Raw genomic sequence first — 20,365 nt, 5'->3', positions numbered from 1 at the left:
TAAATAAGACTGCGATAAGTCACCGTACTATGTACTCATGTAAGCCTGGCCTCTCCCCTGGTGCCAAGCTTTTTTAAATGTTGTTTTGCACTTCCAGACTCGGATGATTCAGACCACACCAGACGACAGACCCACTGCCTCCTCCTCTGTCATCACCCAGCCCTCTCCCGACTTCACCACTGGCAGCGATGAGGAAGATGAAGAGGAACAGGAAGAGGAAGTGCCACTGATCCTGCATCCACTGGAGGTGGAGGTGGGGGTGGAGACGGAGGAGGATACACCAGCTCCATGTGGACCAGCTGGAACATCCCCCACCACGGAGTCTGTATTCAGGGATTCCCCTATGGCTCCTCTGATTCTGTGGGACTAAGCGGTGTGCAGCAAGGCACCTCCATTGCTGCAGCGCCTTTGCCGCAGCGACGGAGGTTGGTGCAGAAAAGGTCAGTTGCTGCATTACAGATAGGCGTGTACCAGGACATGGTGCGTCTGTCACAGACCAGCGTCGACATAGGTCGAGAGTTGCTCAAGGCCATGGCTACGATAGCCGCAAACAGTGCGGCTCTATCAGAGCGGCAGTCGGAGGAAAGGTTGCTAATGATCACCGCGGTGGAGTGAACCGCCGACGCAGTCGAAGCCATGCGGCAATCGACGGGATGGAGACATGACGCCATAGTAGTCAGGTTGACAGCACCTGAGGGTGGGGAGCTGACATCATGTTCCAGCCCTTAAACCGCGTCTTCCACATTGCGAGCTTCTCCTGAGGCCCCATTTATTGCGCCTGCAATGTCTGACCCCTCAATGACAGCAACAGCACTTGGGGTGCAGTGCTGCACGCCGGCTTACTACGACCACTGGGAGGTCCAGACTCAGGAGTACTGGGAAAGGGAAGGGCGGGAGTAAGAAAGAGGGGAATCGTCCCAAGGGTGGTGTAGCACGCGGTCAAGGCCGGAGGCAAGGTTGTGGCTGAGGCCAGTAAAGGGTCTTTTTGTTGTACTCGTGCATTAATTAATTGAAGTTTGATTTGTAAAAGTTTATTAAATTTGAAAAGTTTTGTTAAGGTTGTTATTAAAGTTGCTGAAGTTTTGTTAAAGTTGTTATTAAAGTTGACAAAGTTGTTAGGGTTGTTTTATAGTTATAAGTTTTACAAAGTTTTAAAATTGTTGTATATTTTTGAGATTTTTACATAAACGTTTAAATTTAATTTAAGCACTCTTGTACAGTGCCAAACTTTTGGGGTAACAGTCATCAGGCTAAGGCCTCCTCCTCATCATCAGTCTGTGACCTCCTCCATTACCCTTATCACTCTGCTCAATTAACCTTCTCACATCTGGTTCTTCCATTAGACAGATTGTCAGGAATACAGGCTGCGATAGTACAGGCCCCATTCTTTGTAAATCTTCACTATTTTTCAATTAAACAAATATAGCTAAAATGCCTTCTATCTAAATAAGTTACTCAATAACAATAATAAATACCTTTTCCACCCTAAATCACACTGTAAAATCACTGTTCACCTCAGAAATACAGAGATGCTGCTTTAGCTGACAATTCCCGATTTCCAAAATGGTGGACCCGTGCACTCCGCCCTTTCCCGCCCACTCCAGCCCACTTAAGATCGCGTAAAACCACCTTTTCCAGGACGGTATGCAGCTCTGGTGGTATGTCGGCGGTATGCGATGAAAATCAGACTTTTTGGGCGGTATGTGGGCGGTCCTGTATGGTAGATGAATATTCCGGCGAGCGGTATGTCAGCGGCATGTAGGTGCTTTTTGACCAAAAACACATTTTTGGGCGGTAAGCAGGCGGTATAGGGCAGTATGTCGACCAATTTCAGGCCCCGAAACTCTCCAGCATAGCTCGATAACTTCTCTTGCTATCTAATTTTTCTTTCCTTCTCTGTAAAGTATCCTGCGGAATTTTCTACATTGAACAATTTGTGGTCAGCACCATTGAACCAAGCCTATGCATGTCAAGAGAGAGAGGAATGGATGAAAGTTGCAGAAGGAAATCAGTTAAAGATGCAAACAGCGGAAAGTAAAAAATGGGAGTGAAAAGATTCAGTAAAAGGAAACAGTGAATATAAATTAAAAAAGGAAATCCAGGCTTAGTAACTCAGACAAAAGGAATCCAGGAATGAAGAATGTGGAACTATAAAGCAATTCATACCATAAATGTGGAACTATAAAGCAACTCAGTCAATTAGACAGGCTTGATTAATTTATATTGTGTTGAACAAAACTATTATCAGGATTTTCAATGGTTCGTGAGTATGCGAGGTAATTATAATCTCTGGGGCCAAAATTGATCAACTCACTGCTCACTGTCGCCGACTGCCGCCCACTGCCGCCGACAGTCCTCTGGAATATCTGGCCAGTGCCACTTTCGAGGTGGCCTGGAGCGGGTGGGAGGGGAGAGCCGCCGGGAGGCACCCGCTGACATCAGCGGATGGCCAAGTGGCGCAACTGAGCTCCCGCCCGCCGAGCTCCCATATTCATGCGGGCGGGAGTCAGCGCCAGAACGGGGGTGGACCGCTGGCTGGAGGCTGGTCTGTCCCTGACGGTAAGTATGAAGATCCTGAAAAAAAGGTTAGTGATCATAATGGCCCAGAAATTCCGGCATCCCCGGGTCCGTACGGAGTTTTTACGGACCCGGGAAGGCATCGGAAAAGCCGGTTTTCAGTGCGCAATGCGCATGCACTGAAAATCGGCTTTTCCCATCTGTCAAGTTCCCAACTTGACAGATCGCACGCAGCTCAGGAGTGAGGACGTTTCCACGGCAGCGATTGGCCTATTTGCCCATCTCTTGCCCTGCGAATGTCTTTAAAACTCTTGCGCCTGGTAAAAGCAGGTGCATAGCCAACTTTTACCAGTGTAAGAGTTTAAAAACATATCAAAAACATATTAAAGTAAAATTTAAAAATACATATTTATGTTAAAAACCCTGCCCACTCAGGTAATTTTATTTTAAACCATAATTAAAACGTTTTTAAAAAATCGGCAATTTTATTTTTCAAAAACATTTCTATCTACTTTAATTTCTATATTGTATTTATGTGAAGTGTTTTTTTAAATGTTTTACATAGTGTTTGGGTGTTTGGAGATGTTTTCCATTCATAGTAATCGGAGTTTCGGACTGACTGCAGCTCCAGGCCTGCGCACATCCCGATGTGCACCCGCTGCGACGCGTAGTCAGGAGAGGCCTCCAGACCAGGATCTCGCGTGGACGCAGCAGATTCAGGTAGGTGCGCTTCTTTTCTCTAGAATTCAGTCGAACGCCCGTGGGAAGGAGAAACCGGGATTTCTAGGCCTTTATATATTTTTCCACAGTGACTTACCTGGATGGGGTTCCCTGATAGTTTTTTTTATTTTTTACTGATGATTTTGTTTTCCTGCTGTTCGACCCTCCGTGGGCCCGACTCCATCCTCGGCAGCACAGGGGCGGCAAGCAGTTCTGCTGCTGAGAATGAGACCTCCCGCTCACTGCCACCCAGATTGGTGGTGTACATCATCCATTTGCCGCCTGCTGATCTTTGAGGGACCTCGGCGATGAATATCCCGCCCAAAGTACTGTCCGGTACCTCGACGGCCATCAGTAGCACTTTGGGCGGCACTTGGGTGGACGGAGGCCTTGATCAAAATCGGCCCCAATACATTTATATAATTCAATTCAATTTGTTTTGCTATTGTCGTGTATTAACTCGCTTTAGTTGTGACTCTTAAATACTTCTGTTGTCATTACGCAGTAACCAAGGCTATCGAACATGAGGAGAGAAGTTTGCAAGAGATGGCTCAGGAAAAGCATAGTCAATTGCATTTCTAACAATGAGCACTTACTGCTCAGGCAGACTGAAGCAAATTAAGCAGGCACTCAAGATTGTGCAAGTGATAAGCTTTCTGAAAGCGACAGGCTCTGACAGTGAAATCTGTGACTCCTATATAATTGCCCGCATGGGGTTGCATGGAATGTCTTGTGTCCCAAACATGATTTTATTGATGATTATTTAGGGTTGCCAACCCTCCAGAGTTGTCCTGGAGTCTCCAGGAATTAAAGATGAATTTCCTGGACACTGCTGCAAGCAACACAGGATCATAGGAGAATTAGAAAAAATTGTGTGTCTCGTTCATTTTCTTTGAAGACTTTTGTTTATTACCGTAAGTTATAAAAATATTGGAGATATGGACAAAAAAGGCGGTTTGACTGAGTGGGGCGATTGGAGGTGAGAGATCATGTGATGAAGCCTCCAGGAATACTTCCAACCAGAGTCGACAAGCCTAATTATTATGCCACTGTATAAATCATGTAAGTTATATAATATGCTGAAAGAAATAGGCCTGATGTGCTGAATGATCAAGTGTTGCTCCATATTTGCATATGGCATGCAGCATTTAAAGATAAGCGTGTAAGCAGTCTGATTCAGTTCTGTCATTGAATTCATTATTGACTTACCATTCTTTAAAGAAAATGACCACTGTTAGTCACCAATTATATTGCATTGACAATAAAATGCATTCAAATTAACCAAAAAAGCAAAAGATGACTTTGCCACTTCTAAAGTGAATATTAATTTTCTGATGATTGAAATCCCAAGAGTCTAACACAATTTTATTATTACAATGATCTGCTATTAGAATTTGCATTGTTATTGAGTGTTAAGATAATAGATACTTTTACAACCAGAATTCCAGAATTGTCAAAAAGAATTAATTAAAAATGCACATTTGCCCTCTATCTCCAAATTTCAAACACCGACCATTTATTTAATAAAGAGTACTAGCCTCATTTCTTCATCCAACTGATGCCAGAGAGGAATATTTGATGAATATATAGCCACTCCCCAAACTTGGGCTCTTTCTCTCTAAAAAACATGTAATCGCATATAGGCTACATTTCCAACTTAAATTAATACTTTATAAGAAGTGCAGCATATGTGCAACTTCATACAGTTTTTACCAGATCCAGAACCTGGAAAGGACAAGGACACAGGTCAACAAGTCTTCATCTTTGATCAAGCTGTGTACATTTCTAGTTTATTTGAAACTGGTTGTGGGAACTGTATATTTTTATACATATATAGACATACAAAACATAGAAAATAGGTGCAGGAGTAGGCCATTTGGCCCTTCGAGCCTGCACCACCATTCGATAAGATCATGGCTGATCATTCCCTCAGTACCCCTTTCCTGCTTTCTCTCCATACCTCTTGATCCCTTTAGCCGTAAGGGCCATCTCTAACTCCCTCTTGAATATATCCAATGAACTGGCATCAACAACTCTCTGCAGCAGGGAATTCCACAGGTTAACAACTCTCTGAGTAAAGAAGTTTCTCCTCATCTCAGTCCTAAATGGCCTACCCTTTATCCTAAGACTATGTCCCCTGGTTCTGGACTTCCCTAACATCGGGAACAATCTACCCACATCTAACCTGTCCTATCTCGTCAGAATCTTGTATGTTTCTATGAGATCCCCTCTCATCCTTCTAAACTCCAATGTATAAGGGCCCGGTTGATCCAGTCTCTCCTCATATGTCAGTCCAGCCATCCCGGGAATCAGTCTGGTGGACCTTCGCTGCACTCCCTCAATAGCAAGAACGTCCTTCCTCAGATTAGCAGACTAAAACTGAACACAATATTCCAGGTGAGACCTCACCAAGGTCCTTTACAACTGCAATAAGACCTCCCTGCTCCTATACTCAAATCCCCTAGCTATGAAGGCCAACATACCATTTGCCTTCTTCACCGCCTGCTGTACCTGTATGCCAACTTTCAATGACTGATGAACCATGACACCCAGGTCTCATTGCACCTCCCCTTTTCCTAATCTGCCACCATTCAGATAATATTCTGTCTTCGCGTGTTTGCCCCCAAAGTGGATAACCTCATATTTATCCACATTATACTGCCATGCATTTGTCAACTCACCTAACCTGTCTAAGTCACCCTGCAGCCTCTTAGCGTCCCCCTCACAGCTCACACCGCCACCCAGTTTAGTGTCATCTGAAAACTTGGAGATATTACACTCAATTCCTTCATCCAAATCATTGATGTATATTGTAAAGAGCTGGGGTTCCCAGCATTGAGCCCTGCTGCACTCCACTAGTCACTGCCTGCCATTCTGAAAAGGACCCATTTATCCCGACTCTCTGCTTCCTGTCTGCCAACCAGTTCTCTATCCACGTCAGTATATTACCCCCAATACCATGTGCTTTGATTTTGCACACCAATCTCTTGTGTGGGACCTTGTCAAAAGCTTTTGAAAGTCCAAATACACCACATCCACTCGTTCTCCCTTGTCCACTCTACTAGTTACATCCTCAAAAAATTCCAGAAGATTTGTCAAGCATGATTTCCCTTTCATAAATCCATGTTGACCTGGACCGATCCTGTCACTGCTTTCCAAATGCGCTATTACTTCATCCTTAATAATTGATTCCAACATTTTCCCCACCACTGATGTCAGGCTAACTGGCATATAATTCCCCGTTTTCTCTCTCCCTCCTTTTTAAAAAGTGGCGTTACATTAGCTACCCTCCAGTCCATAGGAACTGGAGGATTGCAAATTCTAACTTATTTTATTAAGTCTCTCTCAACATTTACAATGAGAACTCTTTGGTGCAATAGAAATTACATCGGCCAAAATATAGCAAAATGCTCAAGGTAAACAATTTGTTTTGATTATCAATACAGGCTTCTTTGTATGGCCAGTGTCAATGCTGCAAATGTTTGAATACAAGCTACTTAATATTTGGAACATGCAGGTAGATAGGACAAAGACATAGGGGCCGATTTCCAGCAGCCCACCGCCTGCTGCCGTCGACTGCCACCCACTCCCGCCGGCATTCCTCCTGAGGATCTGCCCAGTGCCACTTTGGAGGTGGCCTGGAGCGGGCGGGAGGGGAGAGCCGCCGGGAACCACCCACTGATGTCAGCGGACGGCTGAGTGGCGTAACTGAACTCCCGCCCGCCGAGCTTCCAGATTCCTGTGGGCGGGAGTCGGCGGGAGTCAGTGGCAGAAGAGGGTGGACCACTGGCTGCAGGCTGGTCTGTCCTTGACGGTAAGTCTGAAGAACCTAAAACAAAGTTAAGTGAACATTTAAAACAAAATTGAACAACGATTTATCTGCATGGGGTCCCCTGAAGGTCTTCGGATACTTTTTGTATTTTTTTTGTGATTTTTATTTTCAGGTCTTCGACCCTCTGTGGGCCCAACTCCATCCTCGGCAGCACTTGGGCGGCAAGCAGCTCTGTCGCCGAGAATGCAACCTCCTGCCCACTGCCGCTGACTTTCGAGGGACCTTCTTCATGAAAACCCACCCAAAGTACCGTCCGGTATCTTGCCAGCCATCAGCGGCACTTTGGACAGCACATGGGCAGACGGAGGCCTTGCTGAAAATCGGCCACATAGAAATGTATTTTCTTTTCATGCTGACAATGACTGTTCCAACGACATCATAGTATTGTTTGACATTTTTGCGCATGAATTATTTTGCAAAGTGAAGCTTAGATAGTCTTTGGCAGTTTTTTCATGTCCCTTTGAGGAGCTTGGATGCTGGAACTCCTGACGTAAGTCCTACCGATCCCTCTTGTGACAATGACATTGTTTGGGATAGGTAGATTCTTTGCCTTGACGGGATTATCGGGATTCTTTGGTACAAGGCCAAGCCCAGCCAAAGCTACAGTAGGAGTTACACTGGAATGGTCATGGATCCACCTTAACCCTGATGAGCAGGAATAGCTATCTTTCAAGACCATTTTTTTTAAGTTAAAATGTGAAAAGTTGTAAAGTGGCCTGGAGATTAAATGTGGTTGTGATGTTAGGGTGAAAAATATCCAGAATTAAATAGAGACTCCAGTTACAGTTCTGCACAAAGCAGCAGAACACAATTTCTGTTTGTGAATAAACTATTGAATTCAAAAATAATAAATAATGTTTCTACTTTAAACCAGTGTGCCTTAAGGTAACATTTTGTTTTCGCTGACAAAAGGAAAACAAATGAAATCTTTAAAAAATAGCTATTACATTTAACTGCAGGACATTTATTAAAGATTTCTATGTTGCATTTTACAAAAATTGCGGATGAAATTTGCCAGACTAAAATAAGGGCCCAGAAATTGTGGTCGGAGGCTTCCCGTCGGCGGATGCCTCCGACCTGAAAAATTTCTATGCAAATACCTGGTGGTCCCGGAGGAGCATGGGATTCTGTTGGGGAGGCCTTCTCTTCCCACGCTGCGAAGCGCGCTCCCGTCCTCCAGGTTCCCATGCAGAAGATGCAGTCACATGTGACTGCTCAACCAATCAGGTAAAGTATTCTCAATTAATAGCAATGGGAACGACGTATCTACGAGTTCTCATTGCTATTAATTGAAAAAAAAACAAACACAATAACACCAAATAAAAATTAAAAAACACACCTCACATAATTAAAATTAATTGAAATTAAAGTTAATAACTATCTTAGAGAAAAAAAATTTTCTGAGTTTTTAAAACTTTTTTTTAATTATGGTTTAAAATAAATTTAACGTAGTGGACAGTGATTTTAAAAATAAAATGCATTTTTAACATTTTATTTTATTATATTTTTGTATATTTTAAGTGTGTTTTAAAACTCTCACGGCTGTAAAAGTAGGCTATGCACCTGCTTTTATCAGGCACATGAGTTTTGAGGACAATTGCTGGGCACGATAAGGGTAAATCCCGCAATCTTGCCCATGCGAATATCCTCACTCTCGATATGTGTTACATCTGTCAAGCCAGTTTTCAGTGCATGTGCATTGTGCGCTGAAAACCGGCTTTTGCGATAACTTCCCGGGTCCGTAGACACTTAGTACAGACCCGGGGAGGCCGGAATTTCCAGGCCAAGGTGTTTAATGTCAGAATGTATCATTCAAGAACAACAGGAATGACATGCTCAACTACGGGTGTAAGTGGATCAGATGCAAACATACATTTAAAATTATTTTCGCAAGCCACTTACTTCTATGAACTTGAATCTACTTCCAGAAACCCCAAGCTCAATTCAAAGGCTTTTCAAAAAATACAGTACAAGAAGGTGTTTGTTTTAATGAGCTTCTTTGTTCAGTAATTGAAAAAATGTGCCTAAGGAACTTGCAAATATATAGAACAAAAAACCATCCTTTACTTCAATTTCACATTTGAGATCCACAAAATAATTAATGAATATTTTATCATAGGAGCAGTAGAAGTACTACTGTAAAATTAGATTCCCACCAGGAATGCTCATTTACTTGTCTGAGTGCTTACAAAACACATCCAATCTCTCTGTTCATTTTGTGATCATTACAAAAGTTTATATTTAAAAACTATGTGTGCTGCATATGTGACCTTTCACATGGCTGAGCTGCATTTTTCATTCTGATCATATGCTAATTTATGCACATTCGATTAATAATATAGAAACATAGAAATCTACAGCGCAGAAGGAGGCCAGTTCGGCCTATCGTGTCTGTGCCAGCCGACAAAGAGCCGCACGGCCCTCTGTCAGCAGCTCTGAAGGTTACATATAAACCTATGAACAATGAACAATGGCGGAAAGGCAAAGAGCATCCAGTCCAACCAGTCCGCCCCACACAACTGCAACACCCCTTACACTAGAACATTCTACATTCCACCCCAATCGGAGCCATGTGATTTCCTGGGAGAGGCAAAAACCAGATAAAAACCCAGGCCAATTGGGGAAAAAAAATCAGTGAAAATTCCTCTCTGACCCATCCAGGCAATCGAAACTAGTCCAGGAGATCATCCTGGCTGTATTCGATTCCCTGCAATACTTACCATCGTATCTGCGCCAGCCAACAAGAGGTTATCCAGTCTAATCCCAATTACCAGCTCTAGATCTATAACCCTGCAGGTTATGGCACTATAAGTGCCCATCCATTTTAAATGTGGTGAGGGTTCCTGCATCCACCACCCTTCCAGGCAGTGAGTTCCAGACCCCCACAACCCTCTCCATGAAGAAGCCCCCCCTCAAATCCCCTCTGAACCTTCCACCAACCACCTTAAAACTATGCCCCCTCGTAATTGACCCCTCCACCAATGGAAATAGGCCCTTGCTATCCACTATATCCAGGCCCCTCAAAATTTTGTACACCTCAATGAGGTCTCCTCTCAGCCTCCTCTGTTCCAATGAGAACAAACCCAGCCTATCCAATCTGTCCTCATAGCTAAGATTCTCCATTCCAGGCAGCATCCTAGTAAATCTCCTCTGCACCCTCTCTAGTGCAATCACGTCCTTCCTATAATACGGCGACGAGAACTGCATGCAGTACTCCAGCTGTGGCCTAACCAGAGTATTATACAATTTAAGCATAACCTCCCTGCTCTTGTATTCTATGCCTTGAGCAATAAAGGCAAGCATTCCATATGCCTTCTTAATCATCTTATCCACCAGGCTTGCTACTTTCAGGGATCTGTGGACAAGCACTCCAAGGTCCCTTTGTTCATCTACACTTTTAAGTGGCCTATCGCTTAATGTGTATACCATTTCCTTATTAGCCTTCCTAAAGTGCATTACCTCACACTTCTCTGAATTAAATTCCATTTTCCACTGCTCTGCCCACCTGACCAGTAGATTGATACTCTGGTAGAGTACGAGAGGAAGCTTGCAGGGAACATAAAAACTGACTGCAAAAGCTTCTATAAATATGTGAAGAGAAAAAGATTAGTGAAGACAAACATAGGTCCCTTGCAGTCGGATTCAGGTGAATTTATAATGGGGAACAAAGAAATGGCAGACCAATTGAACAAATACTTTGGTTCTGTCTTCACGAAGGAAGACACAAATAACCTTCCGAATGTACTAGGGGACAGTGAGTCTAGTGAGAAGGAAGAACTGAAGGATATCCTTCTTAGGCGGGAAATTGTATTAGGGAAATTGTTGGAATTGAAGGCCGATAAATTCCCGGGGCCTGATAGTCTGCATCCCAGAATATGTAAGGAAGTGGCCCTAGAAATAGTGGATGCATTGGTGATCATTTTCCAACAGTCTATCAACTCTGGAGCAGTTCCTATGGACTGGAGGGTAGCTAATGTAACACCACTTTTTAAAAAAGGAGAGAGAGAGAAAATGGGTAATTATAGACCGGTTAGTCTGACATCAGTAGTAGGGAAAATGTTGGAATCAATTATTAAGGATGAAATAGCAGCGTATTTGGAAAGCAGTAACAGGATCAGACCAAGTCAGCATGGATTTATGAAACGGAAATCATGCTTGACGAATCTTCTGGAATTTTTTGAGAATTTAACTAGCAGAGTGGACAAGGGAGAACCAGAGGATGTGGTGTATTTGGACTTTCAAAAGGCTTTTGACAAGTTCCCGCACAAGAGATTGGTATGCAAAATCAAAGCGCATAGTATTGGGGGTAATGTACTGACGTGGATAGAGAACTGGTTGGTAGACAGGAAGCAGAGAGTCGGGATAAAAGGGTCCTTTTCAGAATGGCAGGCAGTGACTAGTGGAGTGCCGCAGAGCTCAGTGCTGGGACCCCAGCTCTTTACAAAGTACATTAACGATTTAGATGATCGAATTGAGTGTAATATCTCCAAGTTTGCAGATGACATGAAACTGGGTGGTGGTGTGAGCTGTGAGGAGGACACTAAGAGGCTGCAGGGTGACTTGGACAGGTTAGGTGAGTGGGCAAATGCATGGCAGATGCAGTATAATGTGGATAAATGTGACGTTATCTATTTTGGGGGCAAAAACACGAATGCAGAAGATTATCTGAATGGCAGCAGATTAAGAAAACAGGAGGTGCAACGAGATCTGGGTGTCATGATTCATCAGTCACTGAAAGTGGGCATGCAGGTACAGCAGGCGTTGAAGTAGGCAAATGGTATGTTGGCCTTCATAGCTAGGGGATTTAAGTATAGGAGCAAGGAGGACTTACTGCAGTTGTACAGGGCCTTAGTGATGCCTCACCTGGAATATTATGTTCAATTTTGGTCTCCTAATCTGAGGAAGGACATTCTTGCTATTGAGGGAGTGCAGTGAAGGTTCACCAGACTGATTCCCGGGATGGCTGGACTGTCATATGAGGAGAGGCTGGATCGACTGGGCCTTTATTCACTGGAGTTTAGAAGGATGAGAGGGGAACTCATAGAAATGTATAAGATTCTGATGGGACTGGACAGGTTAGATGTGGGAAGAATGTTCCCGATGTTGGGGAAGTCCAGAACCAGGGGACATAGGCTTAGGATAAGGGGTAGGTCATTTAGGACTGAGATGAGGGGAAACCTCTTCACTCAGAGTTGTTAACCTGTGGAATTCCCTGTCGCAGAGAGTTGTTGATGCCAGTTCATTGGATATATTCAAGAGGGAGTTAGATTTGGCCCTTACGGCTAAGGGGATCAAGGGGTATGGAGAGAAAGCAGAAAAGGAGTTCTGAGGGAATGATCAGCCATGATCTTATTGAAAGGCGGTGCAGGCACGAAGGGCCGAATGGCCTAATCCTGCATCTATTTTCTATGTTTCTATGATATCCTCCTGCAGTCCATGACTTTCCTCTTCATTCTCAACCACACAGCATACAGCAAAACTCTTCATTTGATTGATGTGGTGAGCTTCGCTCTCCCGCCCCAAAAAAAGGTTGATACCAAAGACCATGCTGGTGATCAAAGGCTTCTGCATATTGGCCAATAGGAAATCTAAGTCACTAAAGAAACTTTGGTCACATGACCACTTAACATGTTACAATTAACCTGTGAGTATAGTGAAAAATAGCTAAACCAGAGAAAAAAAAGGATGGTTGTGAATGTAGATATATCAACATGATCGATCCTTGGGGGATCTTGGAAGTGATGGTGTGGGGGAAGGAAGAGAAGGTACTACAGGAAATGCATGAATTGCATTTGGTTGGTAGGAATGGAACCGAACCAAGCAAAGGAAGTTCCATGGAGCTGGATGTTAGAAGCGAGACATTGGAAGGGGATGGATTGCTCAACAATATTGAAGAGGACTAATGCACCACAGTCACAGTCACAGAGTATGCCATTTATGTTTTGGCGAGGACTGTTCCAATGCTGTGAGCAGGGTGGAAGCTGCACTGAAGGGGTTCACACAGGGAATAGGGAATTCAAGGACTTTAGCGAGAAAAGGGGTGTTGGAGATGGGATGGTAGTCAACAGTGTGATTTTGAAGAAAGTGATGATGACAGAAAATTTGAAGGGAAGTGGGCTGGCCCCTGAGGAAAGGGAATCATTAACAATGTCAACTATCGTATTATGGAAAGAAGGACTGAGGGAGCATACTGTGGGTATCATGGACAAGATGTGCTTCGACATTGCAGATGGGAGAAACTACAGAAACAGAAGGATTCAAGATTAGAGAGGGTGTGAGGGGGAGGTTGGGGGTTAAGGGTTGGAGGGAGGGGAGGATATGGCAGAGCCAATTGATATTATTGAGGGTGATGTAACTTTACACTATATTACAGATTGATCGAATATAGATTAAAATAGGATAGGGATAAAAAGCCCTATTTCCCTGTAGCTCTACCTTGATTCGTAGACCTCAGAAATTACAGGAAAAAAGACTACACATGACGCAAAGTTTAGACTTAACCCAATTGTCAGTTTTATTATGCAAAAACGAACTAAAAACTACACAACAAGACTTCTGAGAGAATTGATCGAAGACATACAATCACCCGTCCAGTTAGTTGTTGTAACCGTAGATTGTAGGTTCGTGGTCGTTGGTACCATGACCGGTTGTTTCTCTTCAATGTTCCCTTTTCTGGTCATTCTCTTCCCTTCCATTTCTTCTGTGCTCTTCCATTCCTTTTTGTTTGCCGAGCTGCTTCCAGCTCGTGTATATATCGATTCGTTGTTTGTGGTGATCCATTTGACTAGCTGCCATGATGGACGTTGAGAGCCACAATTTGCACACGGAATCTACAGGGCAAAAGATAACTCCTTATATTAAGTGCCCCGTTCTCCAAAAATGCACGCCTTGTGGGATCCTTTTTTGTCCTGGTTTCTTGCAGACTTGTAGTCTCTAGAGAGAATTGTTTTTCCCCATCCAGCCAATCAATCCAGGGGCTCCTCTGTGGGAATGTATCAATCCCTTTTTTTTCTATGCATAAACAGGTCTGGCTCTTGGCCATAGAGATTGTTTTTAATTACCCTAGGCTGGCAACTTTTCTCCCTTGTCCAGTCAATCCCAAAAGCTTGTATTAAATCATTTTTAGTTTGTGGCCTCTTCCTGTGCCTTCTGTAAAAGCGTGCAACCCTTACACTCCCCTCTTTAATGTCTCTTGTTATAAGCTCATTACTCTCAGTGACTTCTTCTTTTCCATGAGCCTTTTTGGGTGTATTGCAGCCTTCTTTCAAAACTCCAGATTACATCCCTTTTTACAACAAAACTTCCCGACAAAGCAATGCTTTTTACAACAACATAATGTTCGGCCTTGATCCATTTGACTTCAGTTCTTTTTACAAACACTTTGGCCTTGGTTCATTTTAATAACCCTTCAGGATTCCCTTCCTTCATCTTTTGTTTTAACTTACAGGATAAGATAAATAGATACAACACTATTACCAACTGTACAATTACTAGTGCGTGTGATACGATTCAAACCCAGAGGGGGATCTCAATATTGAGTCCCAAAACCCATCGTGGAGCGGCTATCATTTCCTCAATTTCCTCCCTTCCATTTTTGTTCTTTTGGTGTAATGTGTAATAATGTTTGTGGTGTAGCTCGAAGTCCTTTATTAGCTCGGTCAAATGCTTGGGTAACGGTGGGATATCGTATCCAAAACGCAATATATGTTCCTGGAGGTTCGGTTAAGTACCGTTGACTGTGATACTTATGTGTTTGTGGTCTGAGATAGGAATTATCCTTTCTTGTGCTATTAGTGTCTCTACCTGGGATTTAAAATAAAAGATAGAATCTGTCACTGGACACCAAGTGTCCTGGTATACTCTGTATCGACTTTCACTGGTGGTGACATAGTATGTCCCGTTTCCCTTGTATGCCACCTGTAGCGGGACATGGTCGTGAGCCGTCACTTCCATGATACAAATATAGGCTGCCCGTCTTCGTACTTGAACCCACATACCAGCCGGTCGAAAGGATTCAGATGATGGGGCACAATACCACATGTGTAGCCCCTCTCTGGCATCCCTCCAGACTAGCACTGGTTATTGAGTCTCCCAATTTCACCACATACTGAGGGGTTCTATGATGCTTCACATGTACCCTGTTCCGAATTACGCCAATATTTTCCATCCGGTATACCGGTATGGGTCGTTGCGACTGATCCATCACCGGTATTCTAAGCACTATCCCATTATAAATTGTTTACTTTGACCACAGTTGACCGGGACTGGGTACGCTTTGGAGGCTGACCGTAGTTGGCACGAATTCAGGAGGTTGTTGTAGACACTCAAAACTTTTAGGTGCTTGTTACTGACCCACGATGGTACGTGGTCTTGTTTTAAATCCTCTAAATGACTGCGTCCTTCATTTAACAACCAAGCTCCATACATGACACACACGTCATTCTGAGCATCTTGATCTGACGCGTTTCTACCCTCCTTTGTTAAAGCATTGATGGTCTGAGCGTGTGTCTCCACCTCGGCTACCATCTCCTTCAAATGGATTGTCATTACTTGGTCCTCCTGTAGTCCGTGACCCTCTATGTCACTACCCTCCTCTAATATTTTCTTTAACTGGTCCCTTAAGGTATTCGTCCCCTTTTTTGTCTCGGTTTGTACGCTTCCCCCTGACCTTCATCCCCATAATTCTTCTGATAGAATTGTTTAAACATTTCTTTTAACAATCGTTCGTATAACTTTTCTGTTTCTGGCGGGCACCACCGAGGTAATTGTAACTCTGTTAAATTCAGAATAACCGACGCTACTTCGTAATACACAGTATGATACAACATTTTCCCTGTTGGGATTAACGCTAGCCCGTTCTTAGGCCCAGGTGTTAGGACAGGACATGGAATTTCTTGATTTGGAATCTCCAGCATTTTAGGGAGAGATTTTAATCTGCTCGCGATCAGCTCGATTGAATTGACTGTTTTTGGAGGGTTCAAGATCACACAGGAATCAAAACCCTGTGTCCAATTCATACCCGATCCAGAATCCTGCCACTGTCGTTTAAAAACAATCGCCACAGCTTCCCTGCACATATGGCTAGATCCAACCACACAGACATAAATCCCTTGTTTCTCCTTCTACCACTTCTCCCAACACAATTTCGCCCCTTCTTTTGTTCCTGTGATCCGCCTGTTTGAGCTATTACCCAATTTCTCCCATTCTGTGGATGCATTAGTTTTTCCCCTGTCTGTTTTCTGTAACCACCACCAACCTCCCATTACATTACAGACAAACTCGTCTACCCTCTCTCACCTGTACCTTTCTGGTCATGATGTTTACCCTTGGGCAGGACTCTGATACCTCCCCAAGTTTGTTTCCGGTTTGTCTGGCGTATTTGGTCAAATTTGACCCTAACCACCTGGCCAACTCCCAGTGTGTGCATAGGCGTTTGTGCCCTTTTTTCTCCGTATCGCTCCCCCTTGAGCTATGGTGGGGCCAATTCCTCCCATACATCCATATGTAAGGAATGTCTCGGTGTCTCCCCGATCTCCCCATCCTTTAATAATCATGGCCATCCACAAACCTATCCACAACGTCCACCTCATCTCGTATCCCTGGCTCGATTCACTCCTATAAAGACAAAATGAAATAAATACTTTTGCTCTGTGGGGGACTCCCCCTCACAGGTCCTTCTTCAGTTATTCACATATGTACATGTTCCCTTTTTAAGATCACTGCTTCGCTCTTCTTTTATCCCGATGCTTGGGCTTTCGGAGGCTCGGGGGTGAAGACAGGGAGGCATCCAGGGCACCCTTGGTGGCAGCACCCAACCACTCCGCCTTACTGCTCTGACCCTTACATCTCCATCATCGTCATCCCACAGCATTGGTGGAAGGCTGACATTGATCAAACTCATCACAGTTCCTTATTCCTTGGGCCTTGGCCCGCTTTTTACTTTTCTCTCCGGGGTTGTACAGCTTACATTGGTTTATATGAAAGCACTTTATTCATTTTGGCAGCTGGATCGCGTAGACCATAGGGCTTGCCTTGTCTATGATGCTATATGATCCTTTGTACAATGGTTCAAATGCCCCTATTCTGGCATAATTCCTGACCATTACCTGATCTCCTACCCTCCATTCCTGTGTAACCTGGGGTTCCAGCAGCAGTTTATTCTGCTGGTGCTGTCTGCCCATATTGTTAACTGCTTCCCAATGCAGCCCCTTCAGAGTATCATACAGATCTCTGACAAACCTGTCCGGTGTGACCTCTTTAACCTGTGTTTCGGTCAGGACTGGTGCTAGGATATGGGTCGGGGTCCTCATAAGTCTCCCTGTCATCAGCGCATGTGGGGAGTGTCCCATACTCTTAAAGAGACTGGCTCGGTGGCTCATCAGTATTAGGGGTAGGATCTCATCCCATTTCTTTGGGGTACTTCCTATCTCCTTCCTAAGCCTCTCATTTAAGGTCCTGTTTGTCCTTTCTACTGGACCTGACGATTGGGGGTTATACGCCACATGCCATTTCCCCTGTATTCCTAACAGCTTTAGGGTTGGCCTGCATTGCCATTCTGGTGAAATGACTCCCTTGATTTGATTCCATGATGGGGCAGTCCCCATCGAGAAAATACTTCTCGCACCAGAATCTTTGCTGTGACTACTGCGGTAGCTGCCCTACAAGGAAAAGCTTCTACTCACTTCGTGAAAAGACCGACTAACATCAAGCAATATTTATTGCCTATGCCTGAGGTGGGCAGTGGCCCTATGAAATCTATCTGTATAGACTGCCATGGCCCCTCTACCCTCCTCATGGGTCCCAAATGAGCCTTCCTCTGGTGGGGCTCTGGATTATTTGCGGCACATACCAGACAATTCTGACAAAAATCCCTTACATCGCCTCTAAGCCCGGGCCACCATCCCATGGCCTCGACTTTATTCCACGTCGTTTCTGGCCCTGGATGTCCAGCTGCTGGACATGAGCTAGCTGCAAGAATTCTTCCCTGCACTGCCCAGGCACAATCCAACTGTCTCCTTTAAACAGCATTCCCTGCCTGACTGCTATGTCTGCAGCTCCCAAAGGTCCTGCTACAAACTTCGCATCTATCCTGTCTCTAATCACTGCTCTAAGGTCTGCATCTCGTAGCTGAGCCGGTTTTAAACCAGGCGGCAATGATACTTCTTTGGGCCCCTCTCTACCTGTTACAACCATGATCTGTCCACGGTGATATGGATCCCAAGGTGTCCCTTCTCCTGCCTCTGTTTTGGCCATTGTGTCAGTTTTCTCATTCCCTTTCCACTTGGGCTCTGTCTTAGAGTGTGCTTTGAACTTTTGGATGTAGAAATCCTGGTCCCTACCCGGGACTTCCAAAATGACTTTTAACAAAGGAGCCATCACCAACGGCTTTCTGCATGAGGACTTAAACCCTCGCCTAGCCCATATTGCTAAATACTCTGCACAGGAGTTACAAGTGAACATGGAGTCCGAACATATCGTATAGGGAGTTGGGAATTTGATAGGGTGTGTGACCACATAAGCTACAGTTGCCAGTTTGGCCTGCTGTGCACGTAAAATGTTGGAGAGTTTTATGGCTTTTTCTATCCCTGCCTCAGGATCGTAAATCCCACAGCCTGTTTTTCTCTCTCCGTTCGTCACTAAACTAGACTACATTGTGTTATGCATTTTACATTATTATATATAACTGTATCCTAACATGCTATACATGACGGTAATAAGATATGACCTGTAACCACCAGCATACCTTACCACCAGGGGTGCACTTGCAAGAGACAGGTATATAAGGACAGGTCTCAGGCAAGTGCAGCATTCTAGAGCTGTGAAATAAAGGTGCAGGTCCAGAGTGACCTTGACTTCACTACATGCTCGTGTGAACCTGTACTGAGGGGACAGGACTTTACAGTGGCGACGAGTTACGGGATTACAGAATCCACAGAATGGCGAACAACGGATCAGATGAAAAATACAATGCTGGAGACAATTGGGAGGACTTTATAGAAAGGCTCCAGCAAAGCTTTGTAACCGAAGACTGGTTAGGAGACAACATAGAAACATAGAAACATAGAAAATAGGTGCAGGAGTAGGCCATTCGGCCCTTCTAGCCTGCACCGCCATTCAATGAGTTCATGGCTGAACATTCAACTTCAGTACCCCATTCCTGCTTTCTCGCCATACCCCTTGATCCCCCTAGTAGACAAGAGAAGAGCCCATCTCTTGACCAGCTGTGGCTCGAAAACATACGCTTTAATGAAGGATCTGCTGAACCCGAGAAACCAGTAAGCAAGTCGTTTGAAAAATTGAGCACACTGGTAAGAGACCACCTGAAGCCAGCGAGCAGCCTATACATGGCCAGACACAGGTTCTACAACCACAGATGCTGTGTGAGCCAGAGCATACGCGACTTCATGGCGGAACTTCGGAGGTTGGCTAGTTTATGTGAGTTCTCCGATGAACTGAGGAGAGAAATGCTGAGAGACTTTTTCATTGAGGAATAGGCCACACAGGCATATTCCGAAAGCTCATAGAGACCAAGAACCTGACCTTAGAGGCAGCAGCACTAGTTGCACAGACATTCTTGGCAGGGGAAGAAGAAACGGGGTTGATTTACAATGCAGGTACGACAACTAACGAAATATCGGAACAAGGAGTTCACAGCATGAAACAAGCTGCTACCCCCACACACAGACAAAAGCAGGAGAGCAGGCCCTCAACAGCAGGCAGTGACGCCAGAAGCCATCAAGGGCCACAGGAACGGCCGTTCACACTTCATCAACCCACAATGCGAGCAATCAGCTACAAACTGAGAGAAGCTCAAGAGAGATCAGCCAGACACAGCCCATTCTTTGGAAACAATGGAAGCAGTCTGTGCTGGAGGTGTGGGGGTGGGCACCCATCAAGGGGATGTTGATTTCAGCAGGCTGTTTGCAAGAACTGTGAATATACAGGGCATTTGGCCTGCATGTGCAAAAAAAACGGCAGCTCGGCTGGTATACGAATTGGATGGGTCGGAAAGCGGACCAGAAGACGGTGGGGACAGTACCCGGGACACCGATGTACAGCGGGTCAACATGATCAATGGCCGCTGCTCTGACAACAGGACGCCTCCTATAATGATGAGGGTCCTACTCAATGGGATAACTGTCAACATGGAGCTGGATACGCGAGCGAGTCAATCTCTCGTGGGCGCTCAACAATTTGAACAACTGTGGCCGCATAAAAGAGACAGACCAAAACTCACAAGGGTCGACACCAAACTAAGAACCTATACCAAAGAAATCGTACCAGTCCTCGGCAGCA

The 20,365-nt window shown here is 44.6% G+C and overlaps 1 long non-coding RNA gene across 1 annotated transcript; it reads left to right on the top strand.

The window, feature by feature from the left end:
- Positions 1 to 3,064: 3,064 nt before the first annotated feature.
- Positions 3,065 to 7,522, top strand: LOC139257397 (uncharacterized). Its single transcript, XR_011592287.1, has 3 exons — positions 3,065 to 3,237; positions 3,743 to 4,299; positions 7,182 to 7,522. It is a non-coding gene; the product is annotated as an uncharacterized lncRNA (long non-coding RNA).
- Positions 7,523 to 20,365: the final 12,843 nt, after the last annotated feature.

This window comes from Pristiophorus japonicus, chromosome 3 (genome assembly GCF_044704955.1).
Source record: "Pristiophorus japonicus isolate sPriJap1 chromosome 3, sPriJap1.hap1, whole genome shotgun sequence".
NCBI classification, from domain to species: Eukaryota; Metazoa; Chordata; class Chondrichthyes; family Pristiophoridae; genus Pristiophorus; species Pristiophorus japonicus.
This window is presented reverse-complemented; position numbering and strand designations above follow the sequence as displayed.